This window comes from Scyliorhinus torazame, chromosome 4 (genome assembly GCF_047496885.1).
Source record: "Scyliorhinus torazame isolate Kashiwa2021f chromosome 4, sScyTor2.1, whole genome shotgun sequence".
NCBI lineage: Eukaryota > Metazoa > Chordata > Chondrichthyes > Carcharhiniformes > Scyliorhinidae > Scyliorhinus > Scyliorhinus torazame.
Window position 1 is genome coordinate 304,278,468 of NC_092710.1, and position 22,500 is coordinate 304,300,967.

At 57.0% G+C, this 22,500-nt stretch overlaps 27 non-coding genes across 27 annotated transcripts; all 27 read right to left on the reverse strand.

Annotated features, from left to right (window-relative positions):
* Positions 1-640: 640 nt before the first annotated feature.
* Positions 641-759, reverse strand: LOC140411972 (5S ribosomal RNA). The gene has a single exon (XR_011941182.1). It is a non-coding gene; the product is annotated as a 5S ribosomal RNA (ribosomal RNA).
* A 694-nt stretch (positions 760-1,453) lies between these two features.
* Positions 1,454-1,572, reverse strand: LOC140411973 (5S ribosomal RNA). Its single transcript, XR_011941183.1, has one exon. It is a non-coding gene; the product is annotated as a 5S ribosomal RNA (ribosomal RNA).
* A 694-nt stretch (positions 1,573-2,266) lies between these two features.
* On the reverse strand, positions 2,267-2,385 carry LOC140415208 (5S ribosomal RNA). The gene has a single exon (XR_011944323.1). It is a non-coding gene; the product is annotated as a 5S ribosomal RNA (ribosomal RNA).
* Positions 2,386-3,079: 694 nt separating this feature from the next.
* LOC140414376 (5S ribosomal RNA) lies at positions 3,080-3,198 on the reverse strand. The gene has a single exon (XR_011943511.1). It is a non-coding gene; the product is annotated as a 5S ribosomal RNA (ribosomal RNA).
* Positions 3,199-3,892: 694 nt separating this feature from the next.
* LOC140411974 (5S ribosomal RNA) lies at positions 3,893-4,011 on the reverse strand. Its single transcript, XR_011941184.1, has one exon. It is a non-coding gene; the product is annotated as a 5S ribosomal RNA (ribosomal RNA).
* A 694-nt stretch (positions 4,012-4,705) lies between these two features.
* On the reverse strand, positions 4,706-4,824 carry LOC140411977 (5S ribosomal RNA). The gene has a single exon (XR_011941186.1). It is a non-coding gene; the product is annotated as a 5S ribosomal RNA (ribosomal RNA).
* Positions 4,825-5,518: 694 nt separating this feature from the next.
* On the reverse strand, positions 5,519-5,637 carry LOC140414042 (5S ribosomal RNA). Its single transcript, XR_011943189.1, has one exon. It is a non-coding gene; the product is annotated as a 5S ribosomal RNA (ribosomal RNA).
* A 694-nt stretch (positions 5,638-6,331) lies between these two features.
* LOC140414377 (5S ribosomal RNA) lies at positions 6,332-6,450 on the reverse strand. Its single transcript, XR_011943512.1, has one exon. It is a non-coding gene; the product is annotated as a 5S ribosomal RNA (ribosomal RNA).
* Positions 6,451-7,144: 694 nt separating this feature from the next.
* On the reverse strand, positions 7,145-7,263 carry LOC140411978 (5S ribosomal RNA). The gene has a single exon (XR_011941187.1). It is a non-coding gene; the product is annotated as a 5S ribosomal RNA (ribosomal RNA).
* A 694-nt stretch (positions 7,264-7,957) lies between these two features.
* LOC140411979 (5S ribosomal RNA) lies at positions 7,958-8,076 on the reverse strand. Its single transcript, XR_011941188.1, has one exon. It is a non-coding gene; the product is annotated as a 5S ribosomal RNA (ribosomal RNA).
* A 694-nt stretch (positions 8,077-8,770) lies between these two features.
* LOC140411980 (5S ribosomal RNA) lies at positions 8,771-8,889 on the reverse strand. The gene has a single exon (XR_011941189.1). It is a non-coding gene; the product is annotated as a 5S ribosomal RNA (ribosomal RNA).
* Positions 8,890-9,583: 694 nt separating this feature from the next.
* On the reverse strand, positions 9,584-9,702 carry LOC140415209 (5S ribosomal RNA). Its single transcript, XR_011944324.1, has one exon. It is a non-coding gene; the product is annotated as a 5S ribosomal RNA (ribosomal RNA).
* Positions 9,703-10,396: 694 nt separating this feature from the next.
* LOC140414379 (5S ribosomal RNA) lies at positions 10,397-10,515 on the reverse strand. Its single transcript, XR_011943515.1, has one exon. It is a non-coding gene; the product is annotated as a 5S ribosomal RNA (ribosomal RNA).
* A 694-nt stretch (positions 10,516-11,209) lies between these two features.
* Positions 11,210-11,328, reverse strand: LOC140411981 (5S ribosomal RNA). Its single transcript, XR_011941190.1, has one exon. It is a non-coding gene; the product is annotated as a 5S ribosomal RNA (ribosomal RNA).
* Positions 11,329-12,022: 694 nt separating this feature from the next.
* On the reverse strand, positions 12,023-12,141 carry LOC140411983 (5S ribosomal RNA). The gene has a single exon (XR_011941191.1). It is a non-coding gene; the product is annotated as a 5S ribosomal RNA (ribosomal RNA).
* Positions 12,142-12,835: 694 nt separating this feature from the next.
* On the reverse strand, positions 12,836-12,954 carry LOC140414043 (5S ribosomal RNA). The gene has a single exon (XR_011943190.1). It is a non-coding gene; the product is annotated as a 5S ribosomal RNA (ribosomal RNA).
* Positions 12,955-13,648: 694 nt separating this feature from the next.
* Positions 13,649-13,767, reverse strand: LOC140414380 (5S ribosomal RNA). The gene has a single exon (XR_011943516.1). It is a non-coding gene; the product is annotated as a 5S ribosomal RNA (ribosomal RNA).
* A 694-nt stretch (positions 13,768-14,461) lies between these two features.
* Positions 14,462-14,580, reverse strand: LOC140411984 (5S ribosomal RNA). The gene has a single exon (XR_011941192.1). It is a non-coding gene; the product is annotated as a 5S ribosomal RNA (ribosomal RNA).
* Positions 14,581-15,274: 694 nt separating this feature from the next.
* On the reverse strand, positions 15,275-15,393 carry LOC140411985 (5S ribosomal RNA). Its single transcript, XR_011941193.1, has one exon. It is a non-coding gene; the product is annotated as a 5S ribosomal RNA (ribosomal RNA).
* A 694-nt stretch (positions 15,394-16,087) lies between these two features.
* Positions 16,088-16,206, reverse strand: LOC140411986 (5S ribosomal RNA). The gene has a single exon (XR_011941194.1). It is a non-coding gene; the product is annotated as a 5S ribosomal RNA (ribosomal RNA).
* A 694-nt stretch (positions 16,207-16,900) lies between these two features.
* LOC140415211 (5S ribosomal RNA) lies at positions 16,901-17,019 on the reverse strand. The gene has a single exon (XR_011944326.1). It is a non-coding gene; the product is annotated as a 5S ribosomal RNA (ribosomal RNA).
* A 694-nt stretch (positions 17,020-17,713) lies between these two features.
* LOC140414485 (5S ribosomal RNA) lies at positions 17,714-17,832 on the reverse strand. The gene has a single exon (XR_011943616.1). It is a non-coding gene; the product is annotated as a 5S ribosomal RNA (ribosomal RNA).
* A 694-nt stretch (positions 17,833-18,526) lies between these two features.
* Positions 18,527-18,645, reverse strand: LOC140411987 (5S ribosomal RNA). The gene has a single exon (XR_011941195.1). It is a non-coding gene; the product is annotated as a 5S ribosomal RNA (ribosomal RNA).
* A 694-nt stretch (positions 18,646-19,339) lies between these two features.
* Positions 19,340-19,458, reverse strand: LOC140414044 (5S ribosomal RNA). The gene has a single exon (XR_011943191.1). It is a non-coding gene; the product is annotated as a 5S ribosomal RNA (ribosomal RNA).
* Positions 19,459-20,152: 694 nt separating this feature from the next.
* LOC140414381 (5S ribosomal RNA) lies at positions 20,153-20,271 on the reverse strand. The gene has a single exon (XR_011943517.1). It is a non-coding gene; the product is annotated as a 5S ribosomal RNA (ribosomal RNA).
* A 694-nt stretch (positions 20,272-20,965) lies between these two features.
* On the reverse strand, positions 20,966-21,084 carry LOC140414456 (5S ribosomal RNA). Its single transcript, XR_011943589.1, has one exon. It is a non-coding gene; the product is annotated as a 5S ribosomal RNA (ribosomal RNA).
* A 694-nt stretch (positions 21,085-21,778) lies between these two features.
* Positions 21,779-21,897, reverse strand: LOC140413279 (5S ribosomal RNA). Its single transcript, XR_011942454.1, has one exon. It is a non-coding gene; the product is annotated as a 5S ribosomal RNA (ribosomal RNA).
* Between the last annotated feature and the right edge of the window lie 603 nt (positions 21,898-22,500).

The window sequence follows — 22,500 nt, forward strand, 5'->3', positions numbered from 1 at the left end:
ACTTCTTCTTTCCGGTTGTTTTCAATTTTTTCTCTCTCTTTTTCTACTTCTACTTCTACTTCTCCTCCTCTTTCTCTCCTTCTCCTGCTAATTCTAGCCTATATGCCTGATACTCGCTCCCCTTCATGCCGTCCCCACCTAGCTCTCTTTTTTCTTCTCCACCTCCCCAAGGAAAACTGCAAGCGCCGCCCACCTCACACCAGCCTGCCGCCTGCACGCTGCTGCCTTTCGACATTGCAACGCTGCGCACTTCTCTCAGCACAGCCAGCACAAGGGTCAGGCAGGCAATGCAAGCCAGCTCTCTCTTCCTTCGCTTTCCACACCAGCCCCAATGCCACAACTTGCATTCATGCGGCGCCTTCAGGCTAGGAGAGAGAACGTCCTGCCGACACACTGGCTTGCGGCCACACGGGCCAGCTGGCGTGCCCATCAAAGTGCAGCACGCCAAGGCACCCAACCGTGCTGCGTTGCAAAGGCCCGGCAAAGCTGCAGCAGCTGAATGGCCCGACCAAGCCGCCTGCCTGAGTTGAGCCCGCAGGCAAGAGTTGGGAGGAATGGCGAGGACGCAGAGAGCAGCAAAAGGTTGGCCTGCCTCTGGTGTGGAGAGTGCTTGGCGTGAGCAGTCTCTGCTGGCCGCAAAAGCCTACTGCACCTGGTATTCCCAGGCGGTCTCCCATCCAAGTACTAACCAGGCCTGAGTCTGCTTAGCTTCCGAGATCAGACGAGATCGGGCGTTTTCAGACTAGTATGGCCGTAGGCATCTGCAGCACCGTCTTCTCGCCTATTCAAGCTGGCCACCCTAGCACCCTCGCCACTTCTTCTTTCCGGTTGTTTTCAATTTTTTCTCTCTCTTTTTCTACTTCTACTTCTACTTCTCCTCCTCTTTCTCTCCTTCTCCTGCTAATTCTAGCCTATATGCCTGATACTCGCTCCCCTTCATGCCATCCCCACCGAGCTCTCTTTTTTCTTCTCCACCTCCTCAAGGAAAACTGCAAGCCCCGCCCACCTCACACCAGCCTGCCGCCTGCACGCTGCTGCCTTTCCACATTGCAACGCTGCGCACTTCTCTCAGCACAGCCAGCACAAGGGTCAGGCAGGCAATGCAAGCCAGCTCTCTCTTCCTTCGCTTTCCACACCAGCCCCAATGCCACAACTTGCATTCATGCGGCGCCTTCAGGCTAGGAGAGAGAACATCCTGCCGACACACTGGCTTGCGGCCACACGGGCCAGCTGGCGTGCCCATCAAAGTGCAGTACGCCAAGGCACACAACCGTGCTGCGTTGCAAAGGCCCGGCAAAGCTGCAGCAGCTGAATGGCCCGACCAAGCCGCCTGCCTGAGTTGAGCCCGCAGGCAAGTGTTGGGAGGAATGGCGAGGACGCAGAGGGCAGCAAAAGGTTGGCCTGCCTCTGGTGTGGAGAGTGCTTGGCGTGAGCAGTCACTGCTGGCCGCAAAAGCCTACTGCACCTGGTATTCCCAGGCGGTCTCCCATCCAAGTACTAACCAGGCCTGAGTCTGCTTAGCTTCCGAGATCAGACGAGATCGGGCGTTTTCAGACTAGTATGGCCGTAGGCATCTGCAGCACCGTCTTCTCGCCTATTCAAGCTGGCCACCCTAGCACCCTCGCCACTTCTTCTTTCCGGTTGTTTTCAATTTTTTCTCTCTCTTTTTCTACTTCTACTTCGACTTCTCCTCCTCTTTCTCTCCTTCTCCTGCTAATTCTAGCCTATATGCCTGATACTCGCTCCCCTTCATGCCGTCCCCACCTAGCTCTCTTTTTTCTTCTCCACCTCCCCAAGGAAAACTGCAAGCCCCGCCCACCTCACACCAGCCTGCCGCCTGCACGCTGCTGCCTTTCCACATTGCAACGCTGCGCACTTCTCTCAGCACAGCCAGCACAAGGGTCAGGCAGGCAATGCAAGCCAGCTCTCTCTTCCTTCGCTTTCCACACCAGCCCCAATGCCACAACTTGCATTCATGCGGCGCCTTCAGGCTAGGAGAGAGAACATCCTGCCGACACACTGGCTTGCGGCCACACGGGCCAGCTGGCGTGCCCATCAAAGTGCAGCACGCCAAGGCACACAACCGTGCTGCGTTGCAAAGGCCCGGCAAAGCTGCAGCAGCTGAATGGCCCGACCAAGCCGCCTGCCTGAGTTGAGCCCGCAGGCAAGTGTTGGGAGGAATGGCGAGGACGCAGAGAGCAGCAAAAGGTTGGCCTGCCTCTGGTGTGGAGAGTGCTTGGCGTGAGCAGTCACTGCTGGCCGCAAAAGCCTACTGCACCTGGTATTCCCAGGCGGTCTCCCATCCAAGTACTAACTAGGCCTGAGTCTGCATAGCTTCCGAGATCAGACGAGATCGGGCGTTTTCAGACTAGTATGGCCGTAGGCATCTGCAGCACCGTCTTCTCGCCTATTCAAGCTGGCCACCCTAGCACCCTCGCCACTTCTTCTTTCCGGTTGTTTTCAATTTTTTCTCTCTCTTTTTCTACTTCTACTTCTACTTCTCCTCCTCTTTCTCTCCTTCTCCTGCTAATTCTAGCCTATATGCCTGATACTCGCTCCCCTTCATGCCGTCCCCACCTAGCTCTCTTTTTTCTTCTCCACCTCCCCAAGGAAAACTGCAAGCGCCGCCCACCTCACACCAGCCTGCCGCCTGCACGCTGCTGCCTTTCCACATTGCAACGCTGCGCACTTCTCTCAGCACAGCCAGCACAAGGGTCAGGCAGGCAATGCAAGCCAGCTCTCTCTTCCTTCGCTTTCCACACCAGCCCCAATGCCACAACTTGCATTCATGCGGCGCCTTCAGGCTAGGAGAGAGAACGTCCTGCCGACACACTGGCTTGCGGCCACACGGGCCAGCTGGCGTGCCCATCAAAGTGCAGCAGGCCAAGGCACACAACCGTGCTGCGTTGCAAAGGCCCGGCAAAGCTGCAGCAGCTGAATGGCCCGACCAAGCCGCCTGCCTGAGTTGAGCCCGCAGGCAAGTGTTGGGAGGAATGGCGAGGACGCAGAGAGCAGCAAAAGGTTGGCCTGCCTCTGGTGTGGAGAGTGCTTGGCGTGAGCAGTCTCTGCTGGCCGCAAAAGCCTACTGCACCTGGTATTCCCAGGCGGTCTCCCATCCAAGTACTAACCAGGCCTGAGTCTGCTTAGCTTCCGAGATCAGACGAGATCAAGCGTTTTCAGACTAGTATGGCCGTAGGCATCCGCAGCACCGTCTTCTCGCCTATTCAAGCTGGCCACCCTAGCACCCTCGCCACTTCTTCTTTCCGGTTGTTTTCAATTTTTTCTCTCTCTTTTTCTACTTCTACTTCTACTTCTCCTCCTCTTTCTCTCCTTCTCCTGCTAATTCTAGCCTATATGCCTGATACTCGCTCCCCTTCATGCCATCCCCACCGAGCTCTCTTTTTTCTTCTCCACCTCCTCAAGGAAAACTGCAAGCCCCGCCTACCTCACACCAGCCTGCCGCCTGCACGCTGCTGCCTTTCCACATTGCAACGCTGCGCACTTCTCTCAGCACAGCCAGCACAAGGGTCAGGCAGGCAATGCAAGCCAGCTCTCTCTTCCTTCGCTTTCCACACCAGCCCCAATGCCACAACTTGCATTCATGCGGCGCCTTCAGGCTAGGAGAGAGAACGTCCTGCCGACACACTGGCTTGCGGCCACACGGGCCAGCTGGCGTGCCCATCAAAGTGCAGCACGCCAAGGCACACAACCGTGCTGCGTTGCAAAGGCCCGGCAAAGCTGCAGCAGCTGAATGGCCCGACCAAGCCGCCTGCCTGAGTTGAGCCCGCAGGCAAGTGTTGGGAGGAATGGCGAGGACGCAGAGAGCAGCAAAAGGTTGGCCTGCCTCTGGTGTGGAGAGTGCTTGGCGTGAGCAGTCTCTGCTGGCCGCAAAAGCCTACTGCACCTGGTATTCCCAGGCGGTCTCCCATCCAAGTACTAACCAGGCCTGAGTCTGCTTAGCTTCCGAGATCAGACGAGATCGGGCGTTTTCAGACTAGTATGGCCGTAGGCATCTGCATCACCGTCTTCTCGCCTATTCAAGCTGGCCACCCTAGCACCCTCGCCACTTCTTCTTTCCGGTTGTTTTCAATTTTTTCTCTCTCTTTTTCTACTTCTACTTCTACTTCTCCTCCTCTTTCTCTCCTTCTCCTGCTAATTCTAGCCTATATGCCTGATACTCGCTCCCCTTCATGCCATCCCCACCGAGCTCTCTTTTTTCTTCTCCACCTCCTCAAGGAAAACTGCAAGCCCCGCCTACCTCACACCAGCCTGCCGCCTGCACGCTGCTGCCTTTCCACATTGCAACGCTGCGCACTTCTCTCAGCACAGCCAGCACAAGGGTCAGGCAGGCAATGCAAGCCAGCTCTCTCTTCCTTCGCTTTCCACACCAGCCCCAATGCCACAACTTGCATTCATGCGGCGCCTTCAGGCTAGGAGAGAGAACATCCTGCCGACACACTGGCTTGCGGCCACACGGGCCAGCTGGCGTGCCCATCAAAGTGCAGCACGCCAAGGCACACAACCGTGCTGCGTTGCAAAGGCCCGGCAAAGCTGCAGCAGCTGAATGGCCCGACCAAGCCGCCTGCCTGAGTTGAGCCCGCAGGCAAGTGTTGGGAGGAATGGCGAGGACGCAGAGGGCAGCAAAAGGTTGGCCTGCCTCTGGTGTGGAGAGTGCTTGGCGTGAGCAGTCACTGCTGGCCGCAAAAGCCTACTGCACCTGGTATTCCCAGGCGGTCTCCCATCCAAGTACTAACCAGGCCTGAGTCTGCTTAGCTTCCGAGATCAGACGAGATCGGGCGTTTTCAGACTAGTATGGCCGTAGGCATCTGCAGCACCGTCTTCTCGCCTATTCAAGCTGGCCACCCTAGCACCCTCGCCACTTCTTCTTTCCGGTTGTTTTCAATTTTTTCTCTCTCTTTTTCTACTTCTACTTCGACTTCTCCTCCTCTTTCTCTCCTTCTCCTGCTAATTCTAGCCTATATGCCTGATACTCGCTCCCCTTCATGCCGTCCCCACCTAGCTCTCTTTTTTCTTCTCCACCTCCCCAAGGAAAACTGCAAGCCCCGCCCACCTCACACCAGCCTGCCGCCTGCACGCTGCTGCCTTTCCACATTGCAACGCTGCGCACTTCTCTCAGCACAGCCAGCACAAGGGTCAGGCAGGCAATGCAAGCCAGCTCTCTCTTCCTTCGCTTTCCACACCAGCCCCAATGCCACAACTTGCATTCATGCGGCGCCTTCAGGCTAGGAGAGAGAACATCCTGCCGACACACTGGCTTGCGGCCACACGGGCCAGCTGGCGTGCCCATCAAAGTGCAGCACGCCAAGGCACACAACCGTGCTGCGTTGCAAAGGCCCGGCAAAGCTGCAGCAGCTGAATGGCCCGACCAAGCCGCCTGCCTGAGTTGAGCCCGCAGGCAAGTGTTGGGAGGAATGGCGAGGACGCAGAGAGCAGCAAAAGGTTGGCCTGCCTCTGGTGTGGAGAGTGCTTGGCGTGAGCAGTCACTGCTGGCCGCAAAAGCCTACTGCACCTGGTATTCCCAGGCGGTCTCCCATCCAAGTACTAACTAGGCCTGAGTCTGCTTAGCTTCCGAGATCAGACGAGATCGGGCGTTTTCAGACTAGTATGGCCGTAGGCATCTGCAGCACCGTCTTCTCGCCTATTCAAGCTGGCCACCCTAGCACCCTCGCCACTTCTTCTTTCCGGTTGTTTTCAATTTTTTCTCTCTCTTTTTCTACTTCTACTTCTACTTCTCCTCCTCTTTCTCTCCTTCTCCTGCTAATTCTAGCCTATATGCCTGATACTCGCTCCCCTTCATGCCGTCCCCACCTAGCTCTCTTTTTTCTTCTCCACCTCCCCAAGGAAAACTGCAAGCGCCGCCCACCTCACACCAGCCTGCCGCCTGCACGCTGCTGCCTTTCCACATTGCAACGCTGCGCACTTCTCTCAGCACAGCCAGCACAAGGGTCAGGCAGGCAATGCAAGCCAGCTCTCTCTTCCTTCGCTTTCCACACCAGCCCCAATGCCACAACTTGCATTCATGCGGCGCCTTCAGGCTAGGAGAGAGAACGTCCTGCCGACACACTGGCTTGCGGCCACACGGGCCAGCTGGCGTGCCCATCAAAGTGCAGCACGCCAAGGCACCCAACCGTGCTGCGTTGCAAAGGCCCGGCAAAGCTGCAGCAGCTGAATGGCCCGACCAAGCCGCCTGCCTGAGTTGAGCCCGCAGGCAAGTGTTGGGAGGAATGGCGAGGACGCAGAGAGCAGCAAAAGGTTGGCCTGCCTCTGGTGTGGAGAGTGCTTGGCGTGAGCAGTCTCTGCTGGCAGCAAAAGCCTACTGCACCTGGTATTCCCAGGCGGTCTCCCATCCAAGTACTAACCAGGCCTGAGTCTGCTTAGCTTCCGAGATCAGACGAGATCAAGCGTTTTCAGACTAGTATGGCCGTAGGCATCTGCAGCACCGTCTTCTCGCCTATTCAAGTTGGCCACCCTAGCACCCTCGCCACTTCTTCTTTCTGGTTGTTTTCAATTTTTTCTCTCTCTTTTTCTACTTCTACTTCTACTTCTCCTCCTCTTTCTCTCCTTCTCCTGCTAATTCTAGCCTATATGCCTGATACTCGCTCCCCTTCATGCCGTCCCCACCTAGCTCTCTTTTTTCTTCTCCACCTCCCCAAGGAAAACTGCAAGCCCCGCCCACCTCACACCAGCCTGCCGCCTGCACGCTGCTGCCTTTCCACATTGCAACGCTGCGCACTTCTCTCAGCACAGCCAGCACAAGGGTCAGGCAGGCAATGCAAGCCAGCTCTCTCTTCCTTCGCTTTCCACACCAGCCCCAATGCCACAACTTGCATTCATGCCGCGCCTTCAGGCTAGGAGAGAGAACATCCTGCCGACACACTGGCTTGCGGCCACACGGGCCAGCTGGCGTGCCCATCAAAGTGCAGCACGCCAAGGCACACAACCGTGCTGCGTTGCAAAGGCCCGGCAAAGCTGCAGCAGCTGAATGGCCCGACCAAGCCGCCTGCCTGAGTTGAGCCCGCAGGCAAGTGTTGGGAGGAATGGCGAGGACGCAGAGAGCAGCAAAAGGTTGGCCTGCCTCTGGTGTGGAGAGTGCTTGGCGTGAGCAGTCTCTGCTGGCCGCAAAAGCCTACTGCACCTGGTATTCCCAGGCGGTCTCCCATCCAAGTACTAACCAGGCCTGAGTCTGCTTAGCTTCCGAGATCAGACGAGATCGGGCGTTTTCAGACTAGTATGGCCGTAGGCATCCGCAGCACCGTCTTCTCGCCTATTCAAGCTGGCCACCCTAGCACCCTCGCCACTTCTTCTTTCCGGTTGTTTTCAATTTTTTCTCTCTCTTTTTCTACTTCTACTTCGACTTCTCCTCCTCTTTCTCTCCTTCTCCTGCTAATTCTAGCCTATATGCCTGATACTCGCTCCCCTTCATGCCATCCCCACCGAGCTCTCTTTTTTCTTCTCCACCTCCTCAAGGAAAACTGCAAGCCCCGCCTACCTCACACCAGCCTGCCGCCTGCACGCTGCTGCCTTTCCACATTGCAACGCTGCGCACTTCTCTCAGCACAGCCAGCACAAGGGTCAGGCAGGCAATGCAAGCCAGCTCTCTCTTCCTTCGCTTTCCACACCAGCCCCAATGCCACAACTTGCATTCATGCGGCGCCTTCAGGCTAGGAGAGAGAACGTCCTGCCGACACACTGGCTTGCGGCCACACGGGCCAGCTGGCGTGCCCATCAAAGTGCAGCACGCCAAGGCACACAACCGTGCTGCGTTGCAAAGGCCCGGCAAAGCTGCAGCAGCTGAATGGCCCGACCAAGCCGCCTGCCTGAGTTGAGCCCGCAGGTAAGTGTTGGGAGGAATGGCGAGGACGCAGAGAGCAGCAAAAGGTTGGCCTGCCTCTGGTGTGGAGAGTGCTTGGCGTGAGCAGTCTCTGCTGGCCGCAAAAGCCTACTGCACCTGGTATTCCCAGGCGGTCTCCCATCCAAGTACTAACCAGGCCTGAGTCTGCTTAGCTTCCGAGATCAGACGAGATCGGGCGTTTTCAGACTAGTATGGCCGTAGGCATCTGCATCACCGTCTTCTCGCCTATTCAAGCTGGCCACCCTAGCACCCTCGCCACTTCTTCTTTCCGGTTGTTTTCAATTTTTTCTCTCTCTTTTTCTACTTCTACTTCTACTTCTCCTCCTCTTTCTCTCCTTCTCCTGCTAATTCTAGCCTATATGCCTGATACTCGCTCCCCTTCATGCCATCCCCACCGAGCTCTCTTTTTTCTTCTCCACCTCCTCAAGGAAAACTGCAAGCCCCGCCTACCTCACACCAGCCTGCCGCCTGCACGCTGCTGCCTTTCCACATTGCAACGCTGCGCACTTCTCTCAGCACAGCCAGCACAAGGGTCAGGCAGGCAATGCAAGCCAGCTCTCTCTTCCTTCGCTTTCCACACCAGCCCCAATGCCACAACTTGCATTCATGCGGCGCCTTCAGGCTAGGAGAGAGAACATCCTGCCGACACACTGGCTTGCGGCCACACGGGCCAGCTGGCGTGCCCATCAAAGTGCAGCACGCCAAGGCACACAACCGTGCTGCGTTGCAAAGGCCCGGCAAAGCTGCAGCAGCTGAATGGCCCGACCAAGCCGCCTGCCTGAGTTGAGCCCGCAGGCAAGTGTTGGGAGGAATGGCGAGGACGCAGAGGGCAGCAAAAGGTTGGCCTGCCTCTGGTGTGGAGAGTGCTTGGCGTGAGCAGTCACTGCTGGCCGCAAAAGCCTACTGCACCTGGTATTCCCAGGCGGTCTCCCATCCAAGTACTAACCAGGCCTGAGTCTGCTTAGCTTCCGAGATCAGACGAGATCGGGCGTTTTCAGACTAGTATGGCCGTAGGCATCTGCAGCACCGTCTTCTCGCCTATTCAAGCTGGCCACCCTAGCACCCTCGCCACTTCTTCTTTCCGGTTGTTTTCAATTTTTTCTCTCTCTTTTTCTACTTCTACTTCGACTTCTCCTCCTCTTTCTCTCCTTCTCCTGCTAATTCTAGCCTATATGCCTGATACTCGCTCCCCTTCATGCCGTCCCCACCTAGCTCTCTTTTTTCTTCTCCACCTCCCCAAGGAAAACTGCAAGCCCCGCCCACCTCACACCAGCCTGCCGCCTGCACGCTGCTGCCTTTCCACATTGCAACGCTGCGCACTTCTCTCAGCACAGCCAGCACAAGGGTCAGGCAGGCAATGCAAGCCAGCTCTCTCTTCCTTCGCTTTCCACACCAGCCCCAATGCCACAACTTGCATTCATGCGGCGCCTTCAGGCTAGGAGAGAGAACATCCTGCCGACACACTGGCTTGCGGCCACACGGGCCAGCTGGCGTGCCCATCAAAGTGCAGCACGCCAAGGCACACAACCGTGCTGCGTTGCAAAGGCCCGGCAAAGCTGCAGCAGCTGAATGGCCCGACCAAGCCGCCTGCCTGAGTTGAGCCCGCAGGCAAGTGTTGGGAGGAATGGCGAGGACGCAGAGAGCAGCAAAAGGTTGGCCTGCCTCTGGTGTGGAGAGTGCTTGGCGTGAGCAGTCACTGCTGGCCGCAAAAGCCTACTGCACCTGGTATTCCCAGGCGGTCTCCCATCCAAGTACTAACTAGGCCTGAGTCTGCATAGCTTCCGAGATCAGACGAGATCGGGCGTTTTCAGACTAGTATGGCCGTAGGCATCTGCAGCACCGTCTTCTCGCCTATTCAAGCTGGCCACCCTAGCACCCTCGCCACTTCTTCTTTCCGGTTGTTTTCAATTTTTTCTCTCTCTTTTTCTACTTCTACTTCTACTTCTCCTCCTCTTTCTCTCCTTCTCCTGCTAATTCTAGCCTATATGCCTGATACTCGCTCCCCTTCATGCCGTCCCCACCTAGCTCTCTTTTTTCTTCTCCACCTCCCCAAGGAAAACTGCAAGCGCCGCCCACCTCACACCAGCCTGCCGCCTGCACGCTGCTGCCTTTCCACATTGCAACGCTGCGCACTTCTCTCAGCACAGCCAGCACAAGGGTCAGGCAGGCAATGCAAGCCAGCTCTCTCTTCCTTCGCTTTCCACACCAGCCCCAATGCCACAACTTGCATTCATGCGGCGCCTTCAGGCTAGGAGAGAGAACGTCCTGCCGACACACTGGCTTGCGGCCACACGGGCCAGCTGGCGTGCCCATCAAAGTGCAGCAGGCCAAGGCACACAACCGTGCTGCGTTGCAAAGGCCCGGCAAAGCTGCAGCAGCTGAATGGCCCGACCAAGCCGCCTGCCTGAGTTGAGCCCGCAGGCAAGTGTTGGGAGGAATGGCGAGGACGCAGAGAGCAGCAAAAGGTTGGCCTGCCTCTGGTGTGGAGAGTGCTTGGCGTGAGCAGTCTCTGCTGGCCGCAAAAGCCTACTGCACCTGGTATTCCCAGGCGGTCTCCCATCCAAGTACTAACCAGGCCTGAGTCTGCTTAGCTTCCGAGATCAGACGAGATCAAGCGTTTTCAGACTAGTATGGCCGTAGGCATCCGCAGCACCGTCTTCTCGCCTATTCAAGCTGGCCACCCTAGCACCCTCGCCACTTCTTCTTTCCGGTTGTTTTCAATTTTTTCTCTCTCTTTTTCTACTTCTACTTCTACTTCTCCTCCTCTTTCTCTCCTTCTCCTGCTAATTCTAGCCTATATGCCTGATACTCGCTCCCCTTCATGCCATCCCCACCGAGCTCTCTTTTTTCTTCTCCACCTCCTCAAGGAAAACTGCAAGCCCCGCCTACCTCACACCAGCCTGCCGCCTGCACGCTGCTGCCTTTCCACATTGCAACGCTGCGCACTTCTCTCAGCACAGCCAGCACAAGGGTCAGGCAGGCAATGCAAGCCAGCTCTCTCTTCCTTCGCTTTCCACACCAGCCCCAATGCCACAACTTGCATTCATGCGGCGCCTTCAGGCTAGGAGAGAGAACGTCCTGCCGACACACTGGCTTGCGGCCACACGGGCCAGCTGGCGTGCCCATCAAAGTGCAGCACGCCAAGGCACACAACCGTGCTGCGTTGCAAAGGCCCGGCAAAGCTGCAGCAGCTGAATGGCCCGACCAAGCCGCCTGCCTGAGTTGAGCCCGCAGGCAAGTGTTGGGAGGAATGGCGAGGACGCAGAGAGCAGCAAAAGGTTGGCCTGCCTCTGGTGTGGAGAGTGCTTGGCGTGAGCAGTCTCTGCTGGCCGCAAAAGCCTACTGCACCTGGTATTCCCAGGCGGTCTCCCATCCAAGTACTAACCAGGCCTGAGTCTGCTTAGCTTCCGAGATCAGACGAGATCGGGCGTTTTCAGACTAGTATGGCCGTAGGCATCTGCATCACCGTCTTCTCGCCTATTCAAGCTGGCCACCCTAGCACCCTCGCCACTTCTTCTTTCCGGTTGTTTTCAATTTTTTCTCTCTCTTTTTCTACTTCTACTTCTACTTCTCCTCCTCTTTCTCTCCTTCTCCTGCTAATTCTAGCCTATATGCCTGATACTCGCTCCCCTTCATGCCATCCCCACCGAGCTCTCTTTTTTCTTCTCCACCTCCTCAAGGAAAACTGCAAGCCCCGCCTACCTCACACCAGCCTGCCGCCTGCACGCTGCTGCCTTTCCACATTGCAACGCTGCGCACTTCTCTCAGCACAGCCAGCACAAGGGTCAGGCAGGCAATGCAAGCCAGCTCTCTCTTCCTTCGCTTTCCACACCAGCCCCAATGCCACAACTTGCATTCATGCGGCGCCTTCAGGCTAGGAGAGAGAACATCCTGCCGACACACTGGCTTGCGGCCACACGGGCCAGCTGGCGTGCCCATCAAAGTGCAGCACGCCAAGGCACACAACCGTGCTGCGTTGCAAAGGCCCGGCAAAGCTGCAGCAGCTGAATGGCCCGACCAAGCCGCCTGCCTGAGTTGAGCCCGCAGGCAAGTGTTGGGAGGAATGGCGAGGACGCAGAGGGCAGCAAAAGGTTGGCCTGCCTCTGGTGTGGAGAGTGCTTGGCGTGAGCAGTCACTGCTGGCCGCAAAAGCCTACTGCACCTGGTATTCCCAGGCGGTCTCCCATCCAAGTACTAACCAGGCCTGAGTCTGCTTAGCTTCCGAGATCAGACGAGATCGGGCGTTTTCAGACTAGTATGGCCGTAGGCATCTGCAGCACCGTCTTCTCGCCTATTCAAGCTGGCCACCCTAGCACCCTCGCCACTTCTTCTTTCCGGTTGTTTTCAATTTTTTCTCTCTCTTTTTCTACTTCTACTTCTACTTCTCCTCCTCTTTCTCTCCTTCTCCTGCTAATTCTAGCCTATATGCCTGATACTCGCTCCCCTTCATGCCGTCCCCACCTAGCTCTCTTTTTTCTTCTCCACCTCCCCAAGGAAAACTGCAAGCCCCGCCCACCTCACACCAGCCTGCCGCCTGCACGCTGCTGCCTTTCCACATTGCAACGCTGCGCACTTCTCTCAGCACAGCCAGCACAAGGGTCAGGCAGGCAATGCAAGCCAGCTCTCTCTTCCTTCGCTTTCCACACCAGCCCCAATGCCACAACTTGCATTCATGCGGCGCCTTCAGGCTAGGAGAGAGAACATCCTGCCGACACACTGGCTTGCGGCCACACGGGCCAGCTGGCGTGCCCATCAAAGTGCAGCACGCCAAGGCACACAACCGTGCTGCGTTGCAAAGGCCCGGCAAAGCTGCAGCAGCTGAATGGCCCGACCAAGCCGCCTGCCTGAGTTGAGCCCGCAGGCAAGTGTTGGGAGGAATGGCGAGGACGCAGAGAGCAGCAAAAGGTTGGCCTGCCTCTGGTGTGGAGAGTGCTTGGCGTGAGCAGTCACTGCTGGCCGCAAAAGCCTACTGCACCTGGTATTCCCAGGCGGTCTCCCATCCAAGTACTAACTAGGCCTGAGTCTGCTTAGCTTCCGAGATCAGACGAGATCGGGCGTTTTCAGACTAGTATGGCCGTAGGCATCTGCAGCACCGTCTTCTCGCCTATTCAAGCTGGCCACCCTAGCACCCTCGCCACTTCTTCTTTCCGGTTGTTTTCAATTTTTTCTCTCTCTTTTTCTACTTCTACTTCTACTTCTCCTCCTCTTTCTCTCCTTCTCCTGCTAATTCTAGCCTATATGCCTGATACTCGCTCCCCTTCATGCCGTCCCCACCTAGCTCTCTTTTTTCTTCTCCACCTCCCCAAGGAAAACTGCAAGCGCCGCCCACCTCACACCAGCCTGCCGCCTGCACGCTGCTGCCTTTCCACATTGCAACGCTGCGCACTTCTCTCAGCACAGCCAGCACAAGGGTCAGGCAGGCAATGCAAGCCAGCTCTCTCTTCCTTCGCTTTCCACACCAGCCCCAATGCCACAACTTGCATTCATGCGGCGCCTTCAGGCTAGGAGAGAGAACGTCCTGCCGACACACTGGCTTGCGGCCACACGGGCCAGCTGGCGTGCCCATCAAAGTGCAGCACGCCAAGGCACCCAACCGTGCTGCGTTGCAAAGGCCCGGCAAAGCTGCAGCAGCTGAATGGCCCGACCAAGCCGCCTGCCTGAGTTGAGCCCGCAGGCAAGTGTTGGGAGGAATGGCGAGGACGCAGAGAGCAGCAAAAGGTTGGCCTGCCTCTGGTGTGGAGAGTGCTTGGCGTGAGCAGTCTCTGCTGGCAGCAAAAGCCTACTGCACCTGGTATTCCCAGGCGGTCTCCCATCCAAGTACTAACCAGGCCTGAGTCTGCTTAGCTTCCGAGATCAGACGAGATCAAGCGTTTTCAGACTAGTATGGCCGTAGGCATCTGCAGCACCGTCTTCTCGCCTATTCAAGTTGGCCACCCTAGCACCCTCGCCACTTCTTCTTTCTGGTTGTTTTCAATTTTTTCTCTCTCTTTTTCTACTTCTACTTCTACTTCTCCTCCTCTTTCTCTCCTTCTCCTGCTAATTCTAGCCTATATGCCTGATACTCGCTCCCCTTCATGCCGTCCCCACCTAGCTCTCTTTTTTCTTCTCCACCTCCCCAAGGAAAACTGCAAGCCCCGCCCACCTCACACCAGCCTGCCGCCTGCACGCTGCTGCCTTTCCACATTGCAACGCTGCGCACTTCTCTCAGCACAGCCAGCACAAGGGTCAGGCAGGCAATGCAAGCCAGCTCTCTCTTCCTTCGCTTTCCACACCAGCCCCAATGCCACAACTTGCATTCATGCCGCGCCTTCAGGCTAGGAGAGAGAACATCCTGCCGACACACTGGCTTGCGGCCACACGGGCCAGCTGGCGTGCCCATCAAAGTGCAGCACGCCAAGGCACACAACCGTGCTGCGTTGCAAAGGCCCGGCAAAGCTGCAGCAGCTGAATGGCCCGACCAAGCCGCCTGCCTGAGTTGAGCCCGCAGGCAAGTGTTGGGAGGAATGGCGAGGACGCAGAGAGCAGCAAAAGGTTGGCCTGCCTCTGGTGTGGAGAGTGCTTGGCGTGAGCAGTCTCTGCTGGCCGCAAAAGCCTACTGCACCTGGTATTCCCAGGCGGTCTCCCATCCAAGTACTAACCAGGCCTGAGTCTGCTTAGCTTCCGAGATCAGACGAGATCGGGCGTTTTCAGACTAGTATGGCCGTAGGCATCCGCAGCACCGTCTTCTCGCCTATTCAAGCTGGCCACCCTAGCACCCTCGCCACTTCTTCTTTCCGGTTGTTTTCAATTTTTTCTCTCTCTTTTTCTACTTCTACTTCGACTTCTCCTCCTCTTTCTCTCCTTCTCCTGCTAATTCTAGCCTATATGCCTGATACTCGCTCCCCTTCATGCCATCCCCACCGAGCTCTCTTTTTTCTTCTCCACCTCCTCAAGGAAAACTGCAAGCCCCGCCTACCTCACACCAGCCTGCCGCCTGCACGCTGCTGCCTTTCCACATTGCAACGCTGCGCACTTCTCTCAGCACAGCCAGCACAAGGGTCAGGCAGGCAATGCAAGCCAGCTCTCTCTTCCTTCGCTTTCCACACCAGCCCCAATGCCACAACTTGCATTCATGCGGCGCCTTCAGGCTAGGAGAGAGAACGTCCTGCCGACACACTGGCTTGCGGCCACACGGGCCAGCTGGCGTGCCCATCAAAGTGCAGCACGCCAAGGCACACAACCGTGCTGCGTTGCAAAGGCCCGGCAAAGCTGCAGCAGCTGAATGGCCCGACCAAGCCGCCTGCCTGAGTTGAGCCCGCAGGTAAGTGTTGGGAGGAATGGCGAGGACGCAGAGAGCAGCAAAAGGTTGGCCTGCCTCTGGTGTGGAGAGTGCTTGGCGTGAGCAGTCTCTGCTGGCCGCAAAAGCCTACTGCACCTGGTATTCCCAGGCGGTCTCCCATCCAAGTACTAACCAGGCCTGAGTCTGCTTAGCTTCCGAGATCAGACGAGATCGGGCGTTTTCAGACTAGTATGGCCGTAGGCATCTGCATCACCGTCTTCTCGCCTATTCAAGCTGGCCACCCTAGCACCCTCGCCACTTCTTCTTTCCGGTTGTTTTCAATTTTTTCTCTCTCTTTTTCTACTTCTACTTCTACTTCTCCTCCTCTTTCTCTCCTTCTCCTGCTAATTCTAGCCTATATGCCTGATACTCGCTCCCCTTCATGCCATCCCCACCGAGCTCTCTTTTTTCTTCTCCACCTCCTCAAGGAAAACTGCAAGCCCCGCCTACCTCACACCAGCCTGCCGCCTGCACGCTGCTGCCTTTCCACATTGCAACGCTGCGCACTTCTCTCAGCACAGCCAGCACAAGGGTCAGGCAGGCAATGCAAGCCAGCTCTCTCTTCCTTCGCTTTCCACACCAGCCCCAATGCCACAACTTGCATTCATGCGGCGCCTTCAGGCTAGGAGAGAGAACATCCTGCCGACACACTGGCTTGCGGCCACACGGGCCAGCTGGCGTGCCCATCAAAGTGCAGCACGCCAAGGCACACAACCGTGCTGCGTTGCAAAGGCCCGGCAAAGCTGCAGCAGCTGAATGGCCCGACCAAGCCGCCTGCCTGAGTTGAGCCCGCAGGCAAGTGTTGGGAGGAATGGCGAGGACGCAGAGGGCAGCAAAAGGTTGGCCTGCCTCTGGTGTGGAGAGTGCTTGGCGTGAGCAGTCACTGCTGGCCGCAAAAGCCTACTGCACCTGGTATTCCCAGGCGGTCTCCCATCCAAGTACTAACCAGGCCTGAGTCTGCTTAGCTTCCGAGATCAGACGAGATCGGGCGTTTTCAGACTAGTATGGCCGTAGGCATCTGCAGCACCGTCTTCTCGCCTATTCAAGCTGGCCACCCTAGCACCCTCGCCACTTCTTCTTTCCGGTTGTTTTCAATTTTTTCTCTCTCTTTTTCTACTTCTACTTCGACTTCTCCTCCTCTTTCTCTCCTTCTCCTGCTAATTCTAGCCTATATGCCTGATACTCGCTCCCCTTCATGCCGTCCCCACCTAGCTCTCTTTTTTCTTCTCCACCTCCCCAAGGAAAACTGCAAGCCCCGCCCACCTCACACCAGCCTGCCGCCTGCACGCTGCTGCCTTTCCACATTGCAACGCTGCGCACTTCTCTCAGCACAGCCAGCACAAGGGTCAGGCAGGCAATGCAAGCCAGCTCTCTCTTCCTTCGCTTTCCACACCAGCCCCAATGCCACAACTTGCATTCATGCGGCGCCTTCAGGCTAGGAGAGAGAACATCCTGCCGACACACTGGCTTGCGGCCACACGGGCCAGCTGGCGTGCCCATCAAAGTGCAGCACGCCAAGGCACACAACCGTGCTGCGTTGCAAAGGCCCGGCAAAGCTGCAGCAGCTGAATGGCCCGACCAAGCCGCCTGCCTGAGTTGAGCCCGCAGGCAAGTGTTGGGAGGAATGGCGAGGACGCAGAGAGCAGCAAAAGGTTGGCCTGCCTCTGGTGTGGAGAGTGCTTGGCGTGAGCAGTCACTGCTGGCCGCAAAAGCCTACTGCACCTGGTATTCCCAGGCGGTCTCCCATCCAAGTACTAACTAGGCCTGAGTCTGCATAGCTTCCGAGATCAGACGAGATCGGGCGTTTTCAGACTAGTATGGCCGTAGGCATCTGCAGCACCGTCTTCTCGCCTATTCAAGCTGGCCACCCTAGCACCCTCGCCACTTCTTCTTTCCGGTTGTTTTCAATTTTTTCTCTCTCTTTTTCTACTTCTACTTCTACTTCTCCTCCTCTTTCTCTCCTTCTCCTGCTAATTCTAGCCTATATGCCTGATACTCGCTCCCCTTCATGCCGTCCCCACCTAGCTCTCTTTTTTCTTCTCCACCTCCCCAAGGAAAACTGCAAGCGCCGCCCACCTCACACCAGCCTGCCGCCTGCACGCTGCTGCCTTTCCACATTGCAACGCTGCGCACTTCTCTCAGCACAGCCAGCACAAGGGTCAGGCAGGCAATGCAAGCCAGCTCTCTCTTCCTTCGCTTTCCACACCAGCCCCAATGCCACAACTTGCATTCATGCGGCGCCTTCAGGCTAGGAGAGAGAACGTCCTGCCGACACACTGGCTTGCGGCCACACGGGCCAGCTGGCGTGCCCATCAAAGTGCAGCACGCCAAGGCACCCAACCGTGCTGCGTTGCAAAGGCCCGGCAAAGCTGCAGCAGCTGAATGGCCCGACCAAGCCGCCTGCCTGAGTTGAGCCCGCAGGTAAGTGTTGGGAGGAATGGCGAGGACGCAGAGAGCAGCAAAAGGTTGGCCTGCCTCTGGTGTGGAGAGTGCTTGGCGTGAGCAGTCTCTGCTGGCCGCAAAAGCCTACTGCACCTGGTATTCCCAGGCGGTCTCCCATCCAAGTACTAACCAGGCCTGAGTCTGCTTAGCTTCCGAAATCAGACGAGATCGGGCGTTTTCAGACTAGTATGGCCATAGGCATCTGCATCACCGTCTTCTCGCCTATTCAAGCTGGCCACCCTAGCACCCTCGCCACTTCTTCTTTCCGGTTGTTTTCAATTTTTTCTCTCTCTTTTTCTACTTCTACTTCTACTTCTCCTCCTCTTTCTCTCCTTCTCCTGCTAATTCTAGCCTATATGCCTGATACTCGCTCCCCTTCATGCCATCCCCACCGAGCTCTCTTTTTTCTTCTCCACCTCCTCAAGGAAAACTGCAAGCCCCGCCTACCTCACACCAGCCTGCCGCCTGCACGCTGCTGCCTTTCCACATTGCAACGCTGCGCACTTCTCTCAGCACAGCCAGCACAAGGGTCAGGCAGGCAATGCAAGCCAGCTCTCTCTTCCTTCGCTTTCCACACCAGCCCCAATGCCACAACTTGCATTCATGCGGCGCCTTCAGGCTAGGAGAGAGAACATCCTGCCGACACACTGGCTTGCGGCCACACGGGCCAGCTGGCGTGCCCATCAAAGTGCAGCACGCCAAGGCACACAACCGTGCTGCGTTGCAAAGGCCCGGCAAAGCTGCAGCAGCTGAATGGCCCGACCAAGCCGCCTGCCTGAGTTGAGCCCGCAGGCAAGTGTTGGGAGGAATGGCGAGGACGCAGAGGGCAGCAAAAGGTTGGCCTGCCTCTGGTGTGGAGAGTGCTTGGCGTGAGCAGTCACTGCTGGCCGCAAAAGCCTACTGCACCTGGTATTCCCAGGCGGTCTCCCATCCAAGTACTAACCAGGCCTGAGTCTGCTTAGCTTCCGAGATCAGACGAGATCGGGCGTTTTCAGACTAGTATGGCCGTAGGCATCTGCAGCACCGTCTTCTCGCCTATTCAAGCTGGCCACCCTAGCACCCTCGCCACTTCTTCTTTCCGGTTGTTTTCAATTTTTTCTCTCTCTTTTTCTACTTCTACTTCGACTTCTCCTCCTCTTTCTCTCCTTCTCCTGCTAATTCTAGCCTATATGCCTGATACTCGCTCCCCTTCATGCCGTCCCCACCTAGCTCTCTTTTTTCTTCTCCACCTCCCCAAGGAAAACTGCAAGCCCCGCCCACCTCACACCAGCCTGCCGCCTGCACGCTGCTGCCTTTCCACATTGCAACGCTGCGCACTTCTCTCAGCACAGCCAGCACAAGGGTCAGGCAGGCAATGCAAGCCAGCTCTCTCTTCCTTCGCTTTCCACACCAGCCCCAATGCCACAACTTGCATTCATGCGGCGCCTTCAGGCTAGGAGAGAGAACATCCTGCCGACACACTGGCTTGCGGCCACACGGGCCAGCTGGCGTGCCCATCAAAGTGCAGCACGCCAAGGCACACAACCGTGCTGCGTTGCAAAGGCCCGGCAAAGCTGCAGCAGCTGAATGGCCCGACCAAGCCGCCTGCCTGAGTTGAGCCCGCAGGCAAGTGTTGGGAGGAATGGCGAGGACGCAGAGAGCAGCAAAAGGTTGGCCTGCCTCTGGTGTGGAGAGTGCTTGGCGTGAGCAGTCACTGCTGGCCGCAAAAGCCTACTGCACCTGGTATTCCCAGGCGGTCTCCCATCCAAGTACTAACTAGGCCTGAGTCTGCTTAGCTTCCGAGATCAGACGAGATCGGGCGTTTTCAGACTAGTATGGCCGTAGGCATCTGCAGCACCGTCTTCTCGCCTATTCAAGCTGGCCACCCTAGCACCCTCGCCACTTCTTCTTTCCGGTTGTTTTCAATTTTTTCTCTCTCTTTTTCTACTTCTACTTCTACTTCTCCTCCTCTTTCTCTCCTTCTCCTGCTAATTCTAGCCTATATGCCTGATACTCGCTCCCCTTCATGCCGTCCCCACCTAGCTCTCTTTTTTCTTCTCCACCTCCCCAAGGAAAACTGCAAGCGCCGCCCACCTCACACCAGCCTGCCGCCTGCACGCTGCTGCCTTTCCACATTGCAACGCTGCGCACTTCTCTCAGCACAGCCAGCACAAGGGTCAGGCAGGCAATGCAAGCCAGCTCTCTCTTCCTTCGCTTTCCACACCAGCCCCAATGCCACAACTTGCATTCATGCGGCGCCTTCAGGCTAGGAGAGAGAACGTCCTGCCGACACACTGGCTTGCGGCCACACGGGCCAGCTGGCGTGCCCATCAAAGTGCAGCACGCCAAGGCACCCAACCGTGCTGCGTTGCAAAGGCCCGGCAAAGCTGCAGCAGCTGAATGGCCCGACCAAGCCGCCTGCCTGAGTTGAGCCCGCAGGCAAGTGTTGGGAGGAATGGCGAGGACGCAGAGAGCAGCAAAAGGTTGGCCTGCCTCTGGTGTGGAGAGTGCTTGGCGTGAGCAGTCTCTGCTGGCCGCAAAAGCCTACTGCACCTGGTATTCCCAGGCGGTCTCCCATCCAAGTACTAACCAGGCCTGAGTCTGCTTAGCTTCCGAGATCAGACGAGATCAAGCGTTTTCAGACTAGTATGGCCGTAGGCATCTGCAGCACCGTCTTCTCGCCTATTCAAGTTGGCCACCCTAGCACCCTCGCCACTTCTTCTTTCTGGTTGTTTTCAATTTTTTCTCTCTCTTTTTCTACTTCTACTTCTACTTCTCCTCCTCTTTCTCTCCTTCTCCTGCTAATTCTAGCCTATATGCCTGATACTCGCTCCCCTTCATGCCGTCCCCACCTAGCTCTCTTTTTTCTTCTCCACCTCCCCAAGGAAAACTGCAAGCCCCGCCCACCTCACACCAGCCTGCCGCCTGCACGCTGCTGCCTTTCCACATTGCAACGCTGCGCACTTCTCTCAGCACAGCCAGCACAAGGGTCAGGCAGGCAATGCAAGCCAGCTCTCTCTTCCTTCGCTTTCCACACCAGCCCCAATGCCACAACTTGCATTCATGCCGCGCCTTCAGGCTAGGAGAGAGAACATCCTGCCGACACACTGGCTTGCGGCCACACGGGCCAGCTGGCGTGCCCATCAAAGTGCAGCACGCCAAGGCACACAACCGTGCTGCGTTGCAAAGGCCCGGCAAAGCTGCAGCAGCTGAATGGCCCGACCAAGCCGCCTGCCTGAGTTGAGCCCGCAGGCAAGTGTTGGGAGGAATGGCGAGGACGCAGAGAGCAGCAAAAGGTTGGCCTGCCTCTGGTGTGGAGAGTGCTTGGCGTGAGCAGTCTCTGCTGGCCGCAAAAGCCTACTGCACCTGGTATTCCCAGGCGGTCTCCCATCCAAGTACTAACCAGGCCTGAGTCTGCTGAGCTTCCGAGATCAGACGAGATCGGGCGTTTTCAGACTAGTATGGCCGTAGGCATCCGCAGCACCGTCTTCTCGCCTATTCAAGCTGGCCACCCTAGCACCCTCGCCACTTCTTCTTTCCGGTTGTTTTCAATTTTTTCTCTCTCTTTTTCTACTTCTACTTCGACTTCTCCTCCTCTTTCTCTCCTTCTCCTGCTAATTCTAGCCTATATGCCTGATACTCGCTCCCCTTCATGCCATCCCCACCGAGCTCTCTTTTTTCTTCTCCACCTCCTCAAGGAAAACTGCAAGCCCCGCCTACCTCACACCAGCCTGCCGCCTGCACGCTGCTGCCTTTCCACATTGCAACGCTGCGCACTTCTCTCAGCACAGCCAGCACAAGGGTCAGGCAGGCAATGCAAGCCAGCTCTCTCTTCCTTCGCTTTCCACACCAGCCCCAATGCCACAACTTGCATTCATGCGGCGCCTTCAGGCTAGGAGAGAGAACGTCCTGCCGACACACTGGCTTGCGGCCACACGGGCCAGCTGGCGTGCCCATCAAAGTGCAGCACGCCAAGGCACACAACCGTGCTGCGTTGCAAAGGCCCGGCAAAGCTGCAGCAGCTGAATGGCCCGACCAAGCCGCCTGCCTGAGTTGAGCCCGCAGGTAAGTGTTGGGAGGAATGGCGAGGACGCAGAGAGCAGCAAAAGGTTGGCCTGCCTCTGGTGTGGAGAGTGCTTGGCGTGAGCAGTCTCTGCTGGCCGCAAAAGCCTACTGCACCTGGTATTCCCAGGCGGTCTCCCATCCAAGTACTAACCAGGCCTGAGTCTGCTTAGCTTCCGAGATCAAACGAGATCGGGCGTTTTCAGACTAGTATGGCCGTAGGCATCTGCATCACCGTCTTCTCGCCTATTCAAGCTGGCCACCCTAGCACCCTCGCCACTTCTTCTTTCCGGTTGTTTTCAATTTTTTCTCTCTCTTTTTCTACTTCTACTTCTACTTCTCCTCCTCTTTCTCTCCTTCTCCTGCTAATTCTAGCCTATATGCCTGATACTCGCTCCCCTTCATGCCATCCCCACCGAGCTCTCTTTTTTCTTCTCCACCTCCTCAAGGAAAACTGCAAGCCCCGCCTACCTCACACCAGCCTGCCGCCTGCACGCTGCTGCCTTTCCACATTGCAACGCTGCGCACTTCTCTCAGCACAGCCAGCACAAGGGTCAGGCAGGCAATGCAAGCCAGCTCTCTCTTCCTTCGCTTTCCACACCAGCCCCAATGCCACAACTTGCATTCATGCGGCGCCTTCAGGCTAGGAGAGAGAACATCCTGCCGACACACTGGCTTGCGGCCACACGGGCCAGCTGGCGTGCCCATCAAAGTGCAGCACGCCAAGGCACACAACCGTGCTGCGTTGCAAAGGCCCGGCAAAGCTGCAGCAGCTGAATGGCCCGACCAAGCCGCCTGCCTGAGTTGAGCCCGCAGGCAAGTGTTGG